We start from the raw sequence: 21,005 nt of genomic DNA, 5'->3' as shown, positions 1-21,005 counted from the left end.
TCTCCTCCTAAAAACAAAGCAAGGGTAAGCTATTTTAACTCTTCAGGGTATATAAGAGGGAAGAAAAAAGGTATCTGCTTTTTGAGCTCAGCTGTTTATTTATCTTTCATTTTCTTAAAGCAGGGAAGATATCTGGTCGGAATGGACTTGACCGGTCCCATTCAACCGTGAAACATTTTGGGCAGAATTACCCCTGTCTTTGCCGACCTCCCTCTTTCTGTTTTTAATTTCTGCTGACACCATAGCCCACTGTTGAGTCTGCTTCTTGAACTTTATTTTGAAATTTTCAAGAAATTATACCTCACATGAGGACTTCTTAATGTAATTGCTGTTTCTTTAAAAAAAAAAAAAAAACTCAGATGTTCACCTCAGGTTAATACAGCCAAGAATAGCAGTTCGTATCAGCTGCAAGAAAGGCTGAGCACCTTACAGCAAGATCCCCTTAATCAAAAAGCAATCTTTTGGGATGAGTTAGTAGTACTTTGCCTCTGGCGCTAACCAGATCCCCTACTTTCATTGTATATTTCCAGAGGAGTCTAATGATGAAATATATTAGCTCTTTTCACAGGTGAAGTAGAAACACACTTAAAGCATTGCATCCCGAGGGTCATATGGTGCTTCTAAAAACAAGGGGAGGAGGTCAGCAGCAATAACAGTGTCAAGAACAACATATTCTGCATGTTAGAGTCTTTATGTGGAAGGGGGGAGATTCCCCCTTTCGACGGAATATTCATAGGAAATACACTATGTGCAATATTGCAAAGAATAGTTTTGTCAGGATGGGGCTGTAGGTGCAAATCTCCACTCACAAATAAAAAGCTTACCTTTTTGTCATGAAGATGACCTTTATCCAGAAAGCTTCACAGCTGCAAGGACAAAAGGAGAATTTATTTGAGGAAAAATATTCTGGTATTGGAGAATAAAGATTTACATTTATTCAGTGGGCTTTATCTGCTCTAGATCTTCAAAAATACAAGCATCATATGGGGAGGAGGAGTATAGGAGGATGTAGGTCTTCATCATTTGTACATAGAGGGCTTGGATTGCATTTAACTGAATTATTTATTTGTATTTTATTTATTTTCACATATGCATACAAACTTACATATAATGCACACATAAACACAAACACAAACAAGGTATGTTTGCTGTCTGTCATTATATATCCTTACATACATCACATACACAGAGGCACCCTCACACACACCAAGATCTTGTATATCCTTACATACATCACACACAACAGAGGCACAGAACCTCTGTTCTCCAGATCAGGGTCTTAGGTCCCTCCCTCCACCAGGGTGGGGACCCCAGACCAGGACAGGAGGTAATATCTTAGATTTGCTGTGTCTTCAAAACAGCTGTGGCTTCTGGCTTCCTTTGTGTTCTGCAAGTGGCCTCAAGTCAAACAGGTAAAAACAAATCACGAATCAGGGGGACAGTCCATAAATATGCCATATTGGGTTTTTTTTTTGTTGGATTGCTTTTTGCTTTGTTTCATTTTTAACCTTCACTGATTTGGGGGAAGTAATTAAGTGTTTTGGAATAAAAGATCTCCTGCTGGGTGATAGGCTACCTGGGGAAGGGAAATTTGCCAAAGGTACTGAGTAATAACCACGATGACTTTATAGCCCACTCTGTTTAAATGTTGCTAGAACTCGAAAGCAAGATTTGCAGAAGATAATCAGCAATGAGTCCCCTGGGTATAATCGAGATTTGACTATAATCAGCCTTTTGCAAACCCTTACCTGCCACTATGATTTCTTATCTAGTGGGAAAACAAATGACACAGTGACCTAAACTTCAAAATTATGAATGGCAGAAATTCCCAAATATAAAAGGCATTTACTATTTACTACCTTACTAAAATGTATCAGCATTAAATTAATTTGGCAGATTCTTAATGGTTTTGCCAAGTGATGAGGTATGCATTACATAGCATTGCCTGTGTTATTGTAAACCGCTTCAAAGCTTTTGAGGAATGACAGAAGGGTGAAAAATAGGCATAACTATACATTGTTTAAATAATGGCTGTATAAATAAAAAATAGATGGGAAATAAATGAAGAATTAAAAAAAACTTCAAGTAGAACAAAAACATATGGTCCATCATGCTGTACACTGTACAAGATAATGACAACTGTGGATTTCTTTCACAGTGAAATATTCACTTAGGAGAACACCATGAGAGAGAAGCTGGTAAGAAGCAATAACTGTTTTATACAATATTAATTCAGTTACAATGACTCTCACCCATACACCCAGGCTAATGAGCTTAATCAAATGAGGCACTGCTGAACATGGACTAATGGGTTTGAAATTACAAAACTCTGCCTCCACATTTAGATATGGATTTCTTTAAAAGGTCTTTTTATTTTTTAATTTCGCATTATAATCCATAAGGAAAGATTATTCTGTTCCCCCAAAACCATACTTCCCAAAGGAGACAGTGTCTACCTATTATCAATATGCCTAAGTAATAAGTAAACAATTCAGTAAGTGATACATTTTTTTAAAATGCAGTCCCTTTGCCACATGATAGTCAACACACAACAATCCCTGGGCATACTGGGCATTAGGATAGGCTGCGTAAGCCACCTCCACAGCTGTTCAGACACTAGGCTGAAGAAAAATATTTCCCAACAGGAGGTGCTGATAAAATAGCCCACGCTGTAAGAAAAACATCGAAATGAGAAATAATAGTAAGACAGCGACTGCGTCCCGGCTGGATGCTCCTGTTTAGCAGCTAAAACATCACTGAGCTACAGTGATCTGTTCCTTGAGTGTCCAAGGGTTTAAGCTGGCAACAGATATAATTCCTAATTTTATTCAGAGTAATTTGACAAATACCAATTGTGCATCTAAAATGTGCCCAGTTTTATTCGGAGGAATCTAAAAGCGATCAATTCTAAAATGAGACGAGTCTCCCAAGCCAGGGGTTCTAGATATTTGGAAATTGAAACTATCAGGAACAAAAGCACATAAATAAATATTTTATTAAAAAGCAATCACTCAGATTTATTCCAAGCCATCTTTTAGCACCAAATTATACATTATTAATTAATAAAGGGATTTTCTAGATGTCATACAATTTTGAAGTTTCACCAGAGACCCTGCAGGGTACATGGTTGGCTGAATCCTAAGCATCCTTCTTTTTGTTCACATGGTTAAAGGCAGCCTCACATCAGTTAGTTTTCACATTGACCCAGGTGGGCAAGAAGACCCGAAGCCCATGGGTTTCCTCCAGGCATTGCACAGAGCATCCATGCCCTCTGGACAAAGAGTCGCTTAGAACTGAGCCAGGGAAGCTGGATTGTTGCAGGGTAGGGGGTGCAGGGAAGGGTTAGGTTGGATAGGGATGGCCTGCACTCTCCATGCCAACTTTTTGTGCCCTAAGGTTCTGTGCTTTCTCTTTGTTTTTTTCCTTATACGTCCTCAATTCTGCACTGTTCTCCGGAGAATTCCCATGTGCGTGTGCAGATCTGGAGGAAGGGCTCACAAGCCTTTGATTTGCATGAGAGCCTTAGGTACAGAGTAGAGAACCAATTTGTCCTTAGAAAGGAAACATCAGGCCACCGGATGACGTCCAAAGACAGTGATGGAGGGTCTGAAGCGAGGCTTCCGTTCCCCTTGGCTTTTCTCCTGACTACAGCAGGAGGGGATTCCACTGGCCAGACGCCACTAGATCCCAAAGAGAGAACCTAACTGGGAAGCTGGAAGTGACTTCCTCGCGGAGGAGATGCCAGCACACGGCGTCCCTGGTGGTGGCGCGGCGGTGAGAGCGGCGCTGGCGAGTCAGGGCTGCAGCAGGCCCGGGCCCAGAATGAAGTGGTAGTTCAGTTCGGCAGCCTTTGTTCGGTGTGCCGGGCCTCTGCTAGGTCAAGGCCAGTGTGCTTCCAGACCAGATATTGGTGGCTGCAGTCAATTCCGAGGCACCAGCCCCTGCAGAAGAGGCATGGCCACAGCGACAGCTCCCTCTGCAGACTTGGGCAGTGACGGCTCAGGGGCGGGAGAGCTGTTGCAACACCGCGGAGAACAGAGGGCAGAGCAACAGAGGAGCGAACAGCAAGCATGAGACACACCCTGGGGAATGCTGGGATGATGGCAGATGAGCCGGCGTAAGTTCCCCATGAAGAGTGCATTTCTTTCCCTGTTCCAGGGAGCCTTGCCCCCTCCCCATCTGGGTTAGCTTTGCCTCCTGCATGGCTTAATAATGCCTAGCACATCCCTCATCATACTCTCTCTTACCTGTTTAATGTATCTCGATTGTTTAGCAGAGCTTCCTGGGCTATAATTTGCAGGTTCAATTTAGGGGTGGTGGGTAGAGGGGCTTAGCACAGCTGCTACTGTTGAATAATCAGACAAATGTTTGTTGAGTGAACCAGTGAGTTAACACGCAAAACCTCAACTTGCCACAGAAAATACCTCCACGTACGCAGGAATATAGTTCATCTAAGTTCCTATGTTTACCATCCATGAGTTCTCAGGCTTCTCAGTGGAGAAAGGAAAACAGAAGGTTGGAAGAGAAGTGAGTGTGCAGACTGTTCGTGCTAAGGCTCTCAGTAGGGGTACAAGCAGGTGCATAAAAGGACCAACTCTGATCAGCTGGGCCTCCAGACGGCCCGGTGACGTGATGCGTTCCTCCGGCTTACGAGAAGAGACAGACAGTTGCCTTAATGTTTAGAGAATTTCCTATTGGTAAATATTTATTCTAGAAGTGGAAAGCAATTAGGCATCATCATATTGTCACGAACATGTTTTCCCTTTTTTAAATAAACGTCCGCACACCAGCCTGCAGGATGCCCCAGCCTGACAGGGCTGAGCCCAGATGATCTGCTTTCCCTCACAGACCACTAACCAAATATATGAACCAGGTCACTTTTTTTCACTGCACCATGTTAAATTATTTGGCAGAATCACACCAGACATGAAGTTTGTATCTCTGTCTCATTATGAATAATAATAATTATACATCTGCCTGTAATGATAAATTATTACCTCCAATGCAAAGGGTAGGTCTGCCTAATACCATCTGACACATTTGGCTTTGCTGAATATTTTGATATTCAGAAACTTTAAACAACATATCATTTACGTTCTTGGGAGAGAGAAGAATCAGGAAGCAGCGAGAAAATCTTGGCCCAGGACTTTACATATGGGGCACAAGGATAGCAGAGCGTTTGCGGGGTACAGAGGTAAAATTCTCAACAAAAGGCTTTGTGAATAGCAGCAGCTTATCAGACTGTGGCTTATATACTTTAGTTTCTTTAACCATTCTAATGTCGGGGGCTGATGGCAGCCTTAGAGCGATTTTGTCAAGTATAAAGGTAATACAAAAAACTGAAAGAATTTCTGACTTGTATGGACTGAAATCTCAGACCCTGCCTAACCTTCCTGCCAATTGAGTTGGGGCAGGTCCCATCACACCTTGACCTTCAGCCATCAGACATGTAAAAATGGAATTGATGTTAATACTGTGCTGGGTGGTTGTGAAATTTTAGTAAAATACAGTAGGTGAAAAAATAGTTGGAAATACGATGACTTCCACAAATGTCAGAGTTATTAATTTATGTCCCTCCCTTATTCTCGACAGATTTTCATGTAGGTTTTAAGGCGGCTAACTCAGTAAACATTACATGCTTGTCACTTAGAAGACAAAATAGCTGGACAGTTGACTGCATATTTCCTGTTTCACATTCCATCCAGATGTTTTGGCCCTTTGGAGCCAGAATAATTTTTTCTTTCACAATGTGTTTCATTTCGGTTAGGACTGCCAGAATTCCAGATGACTATAATAAGTCACATCAACTCTTATCTTTTTCTCAGTTCAGTTAAGATTTCCATTGGAAAATCAAGGTACAGCTATAAATTCTATTTCGGGGAATTCTACCTCTGTATGAGGTGGTAGTCATGATGGCGTGGGGTGGTGACAGGGTGTTACTTCAGAGTAGCTGTCCTGGAAATAATGAAGGACTGACTTAAGCATAGTGGAAAAGGCAATGAATCAACTACAGATGGGAAGATGTATTTGTTAAAAATAAAAATCTCAGGGGGGGAGAGCAAAAGATTTACATTTATGTTCATCTCCAAATATGCAGATAAAGTGTAACTGTCCTTCATCCTAGAAGACTGAGCTGCTAAGATCTTAGTTTCTGTAGCTAAAAGCCCCATGTGCACATGTGAAAGCTGTGCTTTGGTGGCTGGCTTTGAGCTGCTGTTTGCATTCCGCTGTCACTTGGGATGCCACCTCTCCTGCTCCTAAGGCGCACGCCACATTTGCTCACAGGGCAAACTCGGAAGTGCGGTCAGCTGTTGGCAGCTATTTCCCAGCCTACAAGAGCTGTTCCGCGCCAGCCCTGAAATGCTTTGCTTCTGGAAATTCTTAGGATTTCGTCCATGCCTCCTGTGATTTGCACTTTCCCCCATTTCAAGCACATCATGGGTCCTTCACAAAGTAGGAGCTCAATATGTATTTGCTGAACCAATTAGTGAATAAATCGTGAAAGAATTCTGCTGATGTCCCACAAACTCAGCACTTGTATTGCAGTTGGCATGATTTCTCAATGGGTGGATCTTAATTTGTGTTTACCCTTTCCTGCATTTCAATGGTAATATTTAGTGTGCTTTACTATCTAAAACAACTTGATACTCATAAAATATAACCGAATTTCAGCTTTTTGAAATGCCATTTCTTTGTCATTCTTTTATTTGACAATATAAAAGTATCTAAAAGTATGTCATTGGGGTTACAGGGCTCATTCAGTGGTAACCGTGCCTTCACCCCTACCCAGCTCCCAGGGTAGGGGTCCAGAAGGCGCCTTACTTGAAAGCTAGTCCAGAAGAGGTCCTACAGATTGCTTAACTACTGGCCAGGGGCCAAAACCAGCCCATGCAGCATGTTTTTGAATGGCACTTGACCTAAAAATGGCTTTTATATTTTTAAGTGGTGACGTGTGACAATTATATGAAATTCAAATTTCAGCATCCATAAATAAGGGTTATTGGAACACAGCCAAACCTACTCATTTCTGTATCATCCATGGCTGCTTTTTTGCCCTGACAGCAGAGTTGCAGTTGTGACAGACACCTCGTGGCCTACAAATCTTAAAATATTTAATGCCTCTTTACAAAAAGCTTGTCCACCCCTGTTCTAGATCATGTCTATGGTTCAATGTTTGGTATTTTGTACAAGCAATGAATATGTTTATTTAATAATTACAATGGCGGGTACAGGCGAAATCAGCTTCCATGAACATGAGGTTATTTCAGGAGCAATAGTATTTGAGTGACCTCTATGATAACAGAAAGTCTATAATAACTGATTCATTTATTTTTTCTTTGGGGAAGATAATATAGGGCCCAGGTCTAACTCATGTAGTGTTTCTGTGCAAATCAGCCACAGTCATCCTCAGTGGCTGATGAATTAAAAAAAGCAACCCATGCCTCCAGGTAAATCCAAGCCTATCCAAAATGCAGGCCTGAGTAAACTGCATGTGGACTGGATTTCATGTTCCGTTCACCTGTTGGCCTGGGATTTGGGGGCAGTTCACAAATATCACACCCTTAAGCAGTGAGCCTGGGTGTCCCATAAAATCTTATCAGACAATCTTAGCACTTCTAATGTGACAGTTTGTTATATACTGTTTAAAAGGATTTTGATGCAGAATTGTTAGAGACAGCATGAATATGAAAGGGACATTCAGATTCTAGGATCACGGCAGATTTGTGGATAGAATTCAGAAGAAAAACTTGTCATCCCCCATCTTCTTGCCAAGGGCCAACCAATGCTCAATGTCCAGATATACTGAGTCCATCCTTAGGAGCACATTAGACTTCTACTGTTTTTTTTTCCTTTTTGTTTTTGTTTTTATGAGAACTGGAATCTTCTAGAAAACACTAGGGCAAGGTGTTGTGAATATATGATTTGATCTTTCAGCTCAGCCAAGTGGCTTACCAGGCAAACAACAGCCATGCAGACTTTTGCAGCAGAAGTTCGGGAGCACTGTCATTTCAGCCTATTACAGAGGAGCAGGACGCACTCCCCACCCACCCCAACTATGAATGAAAATAAGCAAGTTGGCAGGTTAAAAGATTACCATAATATAGAGCCTTTCAAATCACAGTGGAGATTGCAGATCTGGCCACTTGCTTTCCACCCGGTCAATAATAAACCAGTTCCCATTTTCCAAAGTGGGGTTGGCTTTCTGTATTAGCCTCAGAACAGAAGCACGGTGCTTGGCAGGATGTCCAAGACAACACCTCACAGCCTGGTCCTGGCCAAGCGTGCTCTCACGAAATGAGTCAAGTTTTTCATAAACTCGTTTCTTTTCATATACAAACAGCTTATTGCAGTTAATAAAAAGAACGCCTAATCCAGGCAAAATAATTTTTCTCACGTGATTTCTGGTTGCTGGGCGGCTGTTCATATCTGCTCTTTTTCCCTTAGAGCCCAGATAAACCTCTGTTGGTTACAACTGGCAAAGCACAGAAAAAAAGTGGTTATAATACCCAAGTGGTCAGTGAGGCAGCCTTTAAGGAAAAACACTGCTGATAAGATAAACAGCTTGTGATGTCCTTAATTATAATATTTCATACTCATTTAGCCATCTCCACATCACAGAGCTAACAAAGTGGATTTCAAACAGGAAATAAGACTCTTTCCCACCAGCCCAGAGGCCTAATTATAACATAGCAACCTACTTTTTCTGTAGTGAATACAGGCTGCTTCTTTTTTTTTTTTTTTTTTCCTCCTCCAACAGAATTTATCGAGCTCATTACCAGGCTGCTTATGAAGTGATTTGAAATGAGGCAACATTAAAGCATTCCACAAATCCCTTGTACTTAGTCATCCTGACACTTTATTTGAACTCCGAACATTGATATGGCATCACGGCAGCGGCCCCACACTTCTGACTCTATTATCTGACAGGAGGTCTGGAATGCAAAAAAATGATATCTCATCAAACTTTCTTAATCATCACAATAATTTGTCAGATAGGACCAGGTAGAATTTGGGCCACACTGGAGGGGCCTGGCTGCTAGAAGCAGGGGACTACAGTATGTGTTAGCCTTGGAGGGGCAGAGCCATTAATCATGCAGGGAAAGGACTGACGGCAGTGTTTGCACATATGTATTTTAAGAAGAATTAACACATATGCTTCAAAGCCTCAAAAAACACTGAACTTCCTGGGTGCTGTGAGTCCAACTCCACCTTCTGTGCTCTTGTGTCCAACAGGCCGTTGTAGACCGCCCCTCACTGGGTCATTCATGAGGCTGATGCTGCATAGGTAACAACTATATGTGCAAAGTTTTAAAGAGGGGAAAGAATATCTTTGGAGAGGGACACAAACGTCTAGGGAAGCTGACTATCGGTTTTGTGAAAATGAGGTTCATTTGTGCCTTGTGCTGCCTCTTTCTCTAACTTACTGAACCAGTAATGAATCAGAATCTAAAGAAATGTCTCCTGTTAAAAGACAAATTATGTCTCATATCTCACTGGGTCCTCTATGTATGCTGATGTGCAGTCTGCCTTAGAAAAATGTCAGTTTTTAAGGAGAAGATTCATGGAGGAGGGTGCAGTGTGTGTGTGTGTGTGTGTGTGTGTGCATAGGTGTGTGTCTGTGTGGGTGAAGGGGAAAGAAACCAGCCTGTAAGAATAATGAAATCAGCCAGTTTTCTCCTCAGAGGGAGGCCATGTCTCTTCAGCTGCTACTAACCCTTGCCACACTTCTTAGTCCCCAATCCAGGGCCCATACTTACAGGTTAAATGGGGTTGTTTCACGTAGGAAGCACTGAAGGAAACTTTAGAGCAATTGAAAGAACTTCTGTTTTTTTGAGGGTAGGCCTTGAAATAGGGCTGCGGTATGCTAATCAGTTCCAGGGGAGTCCCGTTTGAATAGAATACCAGCACATGTGGTGTCTTCTGGTACCCAAGAGATCTTCAGCCTCAACTGTGAAAATTCCAAACCAAATCCATTACATCTGAACTGAATACATGTCCCTCAAATGACCTCCTTAGAAAAATTATTCATCAACACCCCTTGGGAAAGTATCAGTGACATAATATTTGCCTCAGAAGAGAGAGAGGAGCCTTCCCTCTAGGCACAGTCTCCATTATTCACACACATACTGGATGTTAGCATGTGTAAGGCTTGGGACTAAGTTCTGTAGAAGATTTTTTAAAAAGCAAATGCCATGAATTCATATCTAGAACTTTTGGCTTATAATTCTAGAATCAGAAGAAGTAAACGTGGTGTCTAACATGTATAGATAAACTCCAAGGATCATACCCCACTGTGTGGGTGCAATCCGTCAATAACATGTGTGTCACTAACAATGCTGAGACACTGTCTTGAAGAGAACTCTCCATCTCAGCTGATTTCCTGAAACTCTCTCAGCCTTTAACACCCTAGTCTCAGAATCTTAAAATAATCAATGTGAGTGATGTCTGTTTCCACTTGTCTTTACTCACCCACTAGCAAACACATCTCAGACCTCAGCATCACTAAACCACTAGTCCTCCCAGAACTTGGATTCTCTACCACTTCTCCCATTCTGCCACTCTTACCAGACTTATGAGGCATCGTCAAATGACTTGATTCTTTGTTCCCCTTTCTCCCAATTTACCAGCTCTTGTTATGTGTTTTTTTTGTTGTTGTTAATGCCCTTTCTAGGCTCAGTTCCATACGGGCCATATCAAACATAAAGTCATTTGAGGCAGTCTCATATAGTGATTCAGAACAGGGGTCCTGGGCTCAGAGAGCCTGGATCTAAACTCTATCTCCACCACTGATTAACTGTGTGTGATCTTGGGACAAATGACTTGACTTCTGCGTCTTGGTATCTCTGTCAGCAAGAAGGTAATAAATACAGACCATGCGCCAGACACGAAGGGATTCATCATGAAATCTGTTGAAGAATTTTAAGTAGAGAAGTGATCTGAGCAAGATAATATCCTAGCTTTTCCAGGACCAGTAATGTGGCCTTCAGCTAATATTAATCCCTCACAGCCTCCATTTCCTCAACTTTAAAAAGGAGATAACAATAGTACCTCCCTCAAAGTATCGTTGAGAAGTTTAAATGAGATTATAGTGGTCTACAAATAAACCTTAGTTATTAGTAGTAACATTTGCCCATGATATAATCGTTTGAATCCTTGCAAATGTTTTAGAAAAGTAGTCTACCTTAAAAACTTTAATTATCTACCAATTCACTCACTGAACTCTCAAGATGTGGTTTTCATAATTCATTCATTCATTCACAGAAATATCTACGGAATGACTCGGAAATGTAATGTCCCCTCGGGTGACAGTGATACGGTAAAGAAGATAAACATGATTTCTACCCTGCCACTCCCCACCCATTGTCTCCTCAAAATTGGCATTTCTAATGGTTATTCACAGTCTCTTCCTTCTTGGCCTCTAATAAAATATATAGAAATATTGAACAGCCCATTTTCAGGAAAATATCAAGTGCTCCCATTCCTTGGCAGGCCTTAGTTCTTTTAAAAAAACAGCCGTAAGAACTGGATGATGAGCAATTGCCATGGTAACACAGTGTGCTGTCATCACCTGCTCCTCACTAGAAAGGGGAGGGGGCTGCATGCTCAGCTTGCTGGTCAACAGAGACAAGCACAGGAATTTGGAAGCAGCCGTGAAAGGCACTAGAGCTAGTCCATCCAGCACCAACTGATCCTGTTCTAGTTAAACACTCTATAAAACCTTTCTCAGCATAGAAAAAAAGGCTCAGAAAAATAACTCCCCACTTGTTTTCTGCTGGTGACTTGGGCACAGTAGGAACAAGCTAAACCTGTGTCCTCCAGGAATTCCTGATTTCTCGCCCATGCAACACCGGGCACGGAACTTAAAATATCATTTTCGTTTCAGAAGTATTTGAACCTTTTAATTCTTTGTGTATAAAGGCACAACCTTTATAAAGCTCAAATGGACATGCTGTTAGTCACAATTAGGAACAATAAAACCAACCCAGAACTAGAAAGGAACCCAAACTGAACATAAATTAGTGCTAAAGTTCACACAAGAATTAATATAATGGAAAAAGACTTGAGCAGGAGGGATATAGATGATTCATTGAGATACTGTGCTTGCATTCAGTTCATCACCAAGCATTACTACCTGTACTTAACATGTGTGTATGTATTTGATGATACCATATAGGTCAACCACATGAGACTTAATTTTATTAAGAAAGAAAGCATGCTCGTGACTTACAGAACATCTCATGGTACTTATTAAATACTTAACAAGTCTAGGTTTTCTCCTTTTTATCCATCTCCTTCTGAAATTTAAAGTAGAAATCAGTTCATAAGTCCAATTTTTGCTCAAGGTTTGATCCAATAAATTTATAATCACTACATATGGAGTTAATGACAGAATAGCAATTCTTATTCCTCACCTTTTCTCACGTGTTCTACTTCTCACCTATTTCATCTACTGTCAGTTTGAGCCAGATGTGAGTCAAAGTTTTTTTTTTTTCTGGTTAATTGAACAATAGGAATATTAATTACACAAACGGCTTAAACAGTTGAAACAACTCCTAGAAGCTTTTTTACTTGATGTAGAAAGCAGAGAAATTAAATTCTGCTTCCAAGGAACCTTCTAATTCTTCAGTTGTGAAACCTAGTTCATTGCCCAATTTGAGATATGGGCTGCCAACATTTACAGTTAAAATGCATATTTTTAAAAACGGGACATGTTCTGATAGAAATATCATCCCACTTAGACACAATAGCTAACAAGACGTCAGTCCAACTGTGACATTCTTTTACCACAGCTGAAAGAAAATGTGTTTGCATTCAAAATAGTTCCTTTGTTGTTCACAGTTACGACATAGACTCAGAATGTATTTTCTATTACTACTCTTTATTCCCCAAAGTTTTTTTCACAAGGGGAAGTCAGAGTTCTGTATATAGAGTTTGGTTTTGTTACATGGGTTTCTTCTGTCTGGCAATGCAGAATCAAACTGAAGCATAAGCAACATCTATCAAACAGACATAGTCAAGAGCGGATGTTTCATAATGTCTGACAGAGCATACTGTAAAGTATAATCTCACTTGATAAAGCATAAACTTGCTTCAGCAGTTAATATGAGCTTTTCATGGGTTTAAACACTGTGAACAGTTTATTACATGTGGATACTTCTACTGTCTGATCAATGTGTTTAGGTCTTGAAAGTTATTAATCCATAGGATTTTTCTTAACTTATAAAATTATTATTGGGAAACTGGATATATAAGAAAATATACTGGACAAATACTATACATTTTTTCTAATTTTATTCCATTTTTAAAGAATGTAAACTATGCTGCTAAGAGCTAAGAAATACAGAATTGCATAAGGGTTATCATAGAGCTATTAGAGTTTTTTTTTTTTTTAATCAATGGATTAAAAATCCATCTACACAGACAGGCCATCAGCAGGATTAATGTGGTACAATGTCCTTCTGGCAAGGAATCAACCACTGGGTGAACAAAGACGGGCCCTTCGGTAGCACAATGTCACTGCAAAGATGGTGAGATATGCAGATGTTGCCAGCATTATAGAATTGTGTGCTTTTCTATCCCAACTTCCATGTATATTCTCAGCTCACTGGGGATCAGCATAGAGGAAAATGCTTAGCTACTATAGTTTTTATAAAGCATAGAAGTTGGGAGAGTAAAAAAAAGAGATTGTAAATTTAGTTCATGTAATAGAATAAGGAGGTACAATGATAAATGTAAAGGCAATTTTTATTTCTGACAGTGATAAATCACATATTGGGTAGGTTCTGTCCAGAATTATTGCCATGCCTGAATCAGTGACCCATTCACTGTCTCCCTTTCAGAACAAAGATCATTTTCTATTCCTTCATTTTCTTTTCTCAGGTTATCATTCTGAAAGTTGCAAACGCTATACAACCACTCATGGTCTACTGAATTTCCTCATTCTTTCCCAAGTCTAAGTCATCCCATTGTTGGTCTGGGAACCGATGGGGGCATTGGTGAAATTCATTCAGGCAGCCTTCTCATTGCAGCAGGCTCTGCTCTCCAAAGGGTGTCCCAGCACACTGTCAACACCAAGGTCACAAGCCAAAGGTTCTCTCTGGGCACCGAGAGCTCTGCACTAACTTCCATCCCCAATACCACAAGCCTCCCCACATGCACTGTCAGGACGAAAGGGAGATGGTGAAAAGCAGGAAAGGGAAAGGAAAGATGATGGATCTTCTCATATGTCTTTGTGCGTTCTGTCTATGACCTCAAGCTCTTGAGCACTAGCAGTCGGAAGCCTCCGCTTTGCGATGGAAACTCCCCGACAGCATCACTGGCTACAAGAGCATCTACAGCATCCACTTCCCATTTCTTTCACCACCCTCCCCCATTCCACGGAGAACTCAATGACTATTAAGCCAAAGTCGCTTTTCCAGCTTGCAGAAGTAGAAACTCTTCCTGTGGGAGGTCAGGGAAATTAGAGAGCATGGCTTCGTCCTATATGCAGGGGATAGGGGCTCCTGTTTATTAGTACAGAGAGTGAGGGCACTTCACAAGGAACAAACAAAGAGCTGATCTTTTGTTCACTTACAATATGAAAACTTCAACAAAACTTTTATACAGTGGAGAAAAGAGCATGTGGCATCTAAGTAAAGTGGCACTATTGCAGAATGGTGAGAAGGAGAGGTTTTGAAGTGAGTAGATCTTGGTTTCAGTTCCACCTCCTATAGCTGCATGTGTGTCCTTGGGTATTTGAGGGAACATTATTCTAGCAGCAGTGTGAGATCTACCCCATAAAATGAAAAACATGGAATCAAACTCATTGAAGGATTCCATTAAATGAATATAAAGTGTTCAGCCTTATTTCTAATAGCTATTGTCAATCAAAGGCAATCAGGAAGAAGCATTGTAAGGGTTCAATAAAAGTATTTTCACTGGAAATGCATGTTGAATGCATTATCATTAATTACCTAGGTGTTTTCTTCACTGAAATGTATGTATATTTGCATTTATCCTTACTGAGTATATGGAATTTGGGCTTAGTCAAATCAGAGCTGCCCATGTAATTCAGGTGTTGCAAATTTCCTTTCCTGTTATTTCCAATCATACCTCACAGCAGGTGCAATGAGAAGAGGCTCCTCCTCCTTGGGCACCATTCAACTCTTGAGCATCCTGAGCCACCACACCTTGTGAGACAGATTACTTGGTACTTGCAGAGCTGATGCCCTGGATTTAATGTTAATACAAAGTACAAGAGCCTTTGCTTCTCCATCGACTAAATGTATGTGTCCTATCTCTTTCCTCCATAACACTTAAAAAATGGAAGAGTGTAGCTAAGAAAGAAGCAGACCAAATTTAAACCCTCCTCATGGTGTCCATATAGCGCACTCCTAGATCTACTATTAGCTTTCCTACTTCTACTCTGGTCCAAGAACATAATTTTTCTCCTTGCTTTCCATCTTTGAAAGAATTATGTAAACAGAGACTTGCTCACGTCTGTATACGACCAACTCGCTTCGCATGTGGTCTGCACAGTGCCCAGCCTGCTGACAGCCTCTGTGTAGAGGTCCTGGTGTGTTTATTTTGACATTCTCTTAAGGGCCAAAAGAAACAGCAGAGTGATTACCCCGTTCCTCCCTCTCCACTCCCCCAAACCCAAAAGTTGGCTCTGAATTTCTCACAATAACATCTCCGTCAGCTGTAGGACTTTTTTTTCTGTTTAACAAGATTTTTTTTCTACCTTCTTCCTGATGTATCATTCCTATTCTCAGATCTGGGATCTGTAGGACCCCTCTCCTAACTTACTGCTCTTCTACAGCAGGAAGTCTCCCCCAAACTCCCCTCCTTTCTCAGCTTGGCACAGAAATATGACTGCTGTATTTATGACTAGTCCTTAGTGTGTTTTAAATGTTAATGAAGTGGGAAATGCCCTTAGCCATCCCTAGATCTAGTATTTCAGACCAGTTTCTCAGCATTGGCAGAATTTGCCAGCTTTGCGAGACAATATGACCACATTTGGAAAGACCTAGGACTTAGAGTTATTGATTCCTTAGGCAGTGAATGTGTGCAGGTCCCAGTGCTTATAAATAAGCTTCAAATGAGAAGGTCAAGATGTTGTAAAAGGTAGAAACCAGGAAACGCATGTGACTAGCATTAGGGATCAAGACACACAAAGCTAAATCCCTTGTCCAGAGTTTAGCTCACTGACCGGGAGGAAACTCTGATACTTCTTCAGCCCTGCATTCACTGAGGACTTTTTTAAATGTATTTATTTGTTTTGGCCAAGACAACCATTCATGGAAAATCTCAGCAATTAAAAGCAAAAGCTTTTTTTTTTCCTTTTGTGAAGGAGAGATCATAATTTTTCCTCACATTTTATTTCTTTATTCTTTAATCAACCTGTTTTACATATCTCAGGCAATAAAACTACCATGGCTTTGGGAACAGTATTTTGCATTTTAATAAGCTTTCTTTTCACGTGTTTGTTGGGCAGTGTTATAAATAGAAGTCCTATTCCTGGGGGAGGGAAATCAACCATGACTGTCTGAGAAAAACAAAAAAATGTAGTACAGAAAACACTTAAAAATGAGCCTTTGGGAAAGTGTACATTGGCTTCGGCAACAACTCTACACTTACAAGCGAGAGAAGTAAAGCAGGACCAAAGGAAGCTTACAAAAACAAGATTCCTGAGGCAACGTTTGTCATGATTATTGGTCTCAAGACTGATATAATCTAGAAAAATTGAAATCCCTTGCCCTTACTGTCTTCCAAGTCGTGAAGTCTCCATGGCATAACATATATCTATGACCCTCAACTCTCACATATCTTGACGGCAGTGAAGGGAATGGCTTTTCCATAATTAATTCAGGAAGTTCCAAGTAACTTCCAAGAACCTCCTGTAGATGATTCAGAGAAACGTAGTACCTCGTGGAAGATAGTTCAATGACCACCGACTCTATGTAATTTTCCCTTCAATCTGAAAGAGCAAAACAGAGCCCAAGTCTGGCAAAGGCAACTGAGAGAAGGCCAATCACCAGTTACTGCTCTCAGTGCTTCAAAGAAGGTAAAAAATATGAGGGGATGCACGTTTAGAGGCTCCGTGCCTCAGGAGAGCCACGTGAAGCTTAATCACTGACTGTAATAGAAATGCAAGGGAAGAATGTTCTGCTAAAACAATTCACAAGATCACTGACAGTTCCAATGAAGAGGTGGCCCAACTTCATAGTATTTTGCTGTATTGATATGTGCCAGAATCACCTGCTACTGTCAAAAACCTGACTTTCACAGGACAGATGTGTGCCAAAAGAACTGAGGGCCGAGAGGATGTGGAAAATGAATCTGGCAAAGTCCAATTTATCTGTGTGACCATGAGGGCAGAGGTGCTGGGTGACACCACCCTGAGTGGAAAAGTCATGGCTGGTACAATGAGGAAAGAAAAGAGTAGATACTGACTAAATCTTAGAAAGCAGAAGTATAGGAATTCTCAAAACAGTTAGTTAAGGTCCATGTACTACATAGACTAAATTGAGTGAAAAAACACTACAGGGCAGAGTCCAGATAGAGCCAATACCTGCGCTGCTGCACTGGAACGCAGCCATGCGCACTCTCTCTGTGCTGTCTGTGGCCGCATTCACACCCCACAGCGGAGCTGGACAGTCGTCAGAGACCAAATGGCCCACAGAGGCGAAGATGTTTGCTATCTGACCTTTTACAAAAAATGCGCTGACCCCTAGACTAAATAAAAGAGGGATAAATGGCTAAGGTTGCCAGAGAAAGCGGTGAGTTACTCTATCCAAAGCCCCAAAGGGAAAGGAAAAAAAATAATACCATCTCTGATCTGCAGAATACACAGAAGAGAACCATCGGATGGTAAAGACGACGCCCCACCCCAGAAGATCACTGCCCGCTGCACTCTCAGAAGTTTGAATAAGGACATTTCAGGATGGGAAAGAAAAGGTTATTTCCCAGGAAGTTGCTGTAGTACAAACACATAGTTCATTTCACCAACATCTGTGGAGCCCCTACTGTCTGCCAGGCCCTGGGCTGAGCACCCCGCAGGGAGCTGAATGACAGGGAATTTCTAATCCTACAGAGCTGGGAAAATAGTTGCAGAGTAGATGCAAATGGGACGTCAACCTGGCCAGGCCCCTTCTCCGATCTTGTAGGGATCAATGAAAAGAGCAGACTGCTCCCTTCCTGACAAAAGCCTTTGTTCTTGACACTGCCCGAAGCGCAGTACTGGCTCAGAGAGGGTCTCACAGTGACGGGTGCCACTCAGACATGAAATCTAGATTTTCCTTTCTAGAGATTTAAAGCCAGAAAGTGACAAAAGATGGTCCTATGCAGAATAGATTTTCAATGGGCTTTTTTTTAAATCAATTGACTTTTCAATTGAACTCACTAGTTTTATTCTGTCTTTATAATACAGCTCTCCAGATGATCTTTGGCTCTACGAGAAGGATCTGTTGCTTATATTTTCTTAACCCTTTAATACAGAAAGAAATATTGAGAGGTTGGACAATATTGGATGGAGAGGGAAGAATTAAGGCTTCACGATATTTGTAAACTCACTGATGGGTTCTTTAATTGAAATTGCTCTCTAAACAGAGGACTACCTTTGATGTTCCATGCACCAGAGCCGCCTTATCATTATATTTTAACTGCCATTCAGCTGTAAGAATTGGAGAGGTCCTTGCATGCATCTTCGCTGTTATCCCATAAATGTTGGAAGCACCAACTCACACTGCTGCTAGAATAATGTTCCCTCAAATCCCACTTTCATTTGCTGCCTCCCTGAAAGCATTTGATGAGCCCAAGATGCCTATTGAATTTAATTTCAAAATCTCAGCCTAAATATCACAACCTGTACTAACTGGCTGCCTCCTGGTCTGCTGATTCCATTTCACATCATGGACGCATGCGCTTTGGTCAAGCCAACAGCTGGATACCCCCTCGGTAGACAAATTCAGCTCTGCTCTCTTGACCTTTGCTACATGTTCCAGCTTCTCTTCCGTGGACCATTCAGCACTTCTTCAGAAGCTGGCTTAACACTACCTTCTGTCAGGAACTTGGCCGTGCGCTACAATTGTCCCTCTCAAAATGCCCCTGATTTTCTTGTCTTTTTTACTTGAGTACTTTCTACAATGCATATATCCCCACTGTCTTACTCTCCCCAAATGCATAGTTATGTCTAAAGAGCAAGAGCACTAAATTCACAGTCGCCCACCCCTCACCATGACACCGGGCACATGGGCATGCAAACCGCAGCCTGCTTGGCAGAAAGGATGTGCCACACTGCATCACTTCACCACTAGCACGTTCCCTTAGTATATTCTCTATCCGTTTCTCCTAGTTTTATCTACTTAATGTTTTGTTGTGCTCTGTTGAGGTCCTAACACATTGCTGAAAATGAGACATGGATATGAAATCATTGTAATAGGGGCACTTAGGCATTTTGCTGCAGGATTTTTTATTTGAAACCACTTTTTGTGCTAGATGTGCTGTTTTGTCTCATAATCCGTCATGTTTGATAGCAAGCCATTGCCTCTGCCTTATACTGATTTGCACAAGAGCCCAGTAAGATACTCTCAGCCTGATAGAGACATTCAGGGTCTTGGAATAAATAGGTTTCATCAATATTGGTGATTGCAGACTAATTCAGATGTTCTCCTGCAAAATATAGCAGGCTTTGTTTGAACCTCATGTCAGATTATCCACGTTAGTGTTGATCTGCTGCAGAGACGGCCACTGGCTTCTCAAAATATCTTTTAGCTATTACCTATAAATGCTTGAAAGAATTCACAAATGCAGATACCTTGTTATGCATGCTGCTCCCCGAAACTGCCTCTGAGACACCAGATGGCACAGCGAGAGCTGTACAAGTGACAGATGATAAAGTGTATCAAGCCACATAAATTAACCTCATCATGGCCACGGTATCAGATGCCACCGGGAAAAGCAGGAGGCCCGAGGAGCGACTGCACTCTATTACCCACAGGGATGAATTTACAACCCATCTGGGGTCTCTCGTGTGAGCGTGCAGGAGCCCCAGATGGCCTGTGAATTCTGAACATTTGTGTATGCACGGGTTGCTTAATCTTTTTGGAAATTAACTGACACTTTGGTCAGGAAGGATGCTGTAGCCAGCACCAGAGCCATGTTTCACTCGGCTCGGACAACCTCTGAATATCATTAGAGGAAAGACCCGCAGGCTTACCGGGCCAGTGCACCACGTTGGCTTCTGGGCCAAAGAGTGGGGAAGGGGCCTGTCTCCTGGACTCGCTTCAACCCAGAGCTAATGAGGCCGTACTGTGGGTGGTGTTCCTAAGTTTCATAAAGACGTAGAGGGACATCACAGGGGACAGAACAACCGCCCGCTACTGGGTCATAGGAGTATTAAAGCATTCATAACCAACTATAGAACATCCAGAAGTAATCACTGAAAGACTGTATTTCTCAGACTTGTAAACTGGGACTTAGTTCTGTACCGGCACCGCTGCTCCAAGAAGGGAAACTGCTTTCTGCTGATCAGTTCTGGAGGAAAGCAACTGCTTCCAAAGCCATGCTTGCCCCAGTTGTATAGGTCAGTTCTTAAAAATGGAGTAGCTGGATGGGAAGGAAAAAAAAATGTACAAATTGAGAAAGTCTGATAGGTAAAATGCAAATAAGAGCCAGTGCAGAGAAGGGCTGGAAGGAGACCAGAGCACATTAGGTCAAATGGGTCATTTCCAGAGGGCCTGTATCTGCGAGGAGGGCTGTCATGGGGAACCAACAGCTCAGACCCTGGCAACGTGAGGAAGGCTGGCATGAGTCTTTAGAAACCAGGTGCTGGAGTAATGCCTGGGGCCACCGACAGCCAGACGCAGCGTTACCAGAGTGAGCTGCGTGGCAAGCCAACTAGGCGTATAGAATCCTATTGGGGGCAGGAGTCAGGAGGGACTCCGAGACCATGGTTCCATGATCTGGGCACACGGTAGGACGACGGCCTGCGACTAAGGCAGGTGCCCAAATACCAGAGGCCA

The 21,005-nt window shown here is 41.8% G+C and overlaps 1 long non-coding RNA gene across 1 annotated transcript in view; it reads right to left on the bottom strand.

The window, feature by feature from the left end:
* Positions 1-853: 853 nt before the first annotated feature.
* LOC130680097 (uncharacterized) overlaps positions 854-21,005 on the bottom strand; it is a 52,687-nt gene continuing 32,535 nt past the window's right edge. Inside the window, exon 3 of the long non-coding RNA XR_008993130.1 lies at positions 854-866. This is a non-coding gene — a long non-coding RNA (uncharacterized LOC130680097). The remainder of the gene's footprint in view (positions 867-21,005) is intronic.

Source organism: Manis pentadactyla, chromosome 12, assembly GCF_030020395.1.
Source record: "Manis pentadactyla isolate mManPen7 chromosome 12, mManPen7.hap1, whole genome shotgun sequence".
Classification (NCBI taxonomy): domain Eukaryota; kingdom Metazoa; phylum Chordata; class Mammalia; order Pholidota; family Manidae; genus Manis; species Manis pentadactyla.
The sequence above is the reverse complement of the archived record's forward strand: the minus strand, read 5'-3'. Positions and strand labels throughout refer to the sequence as shown.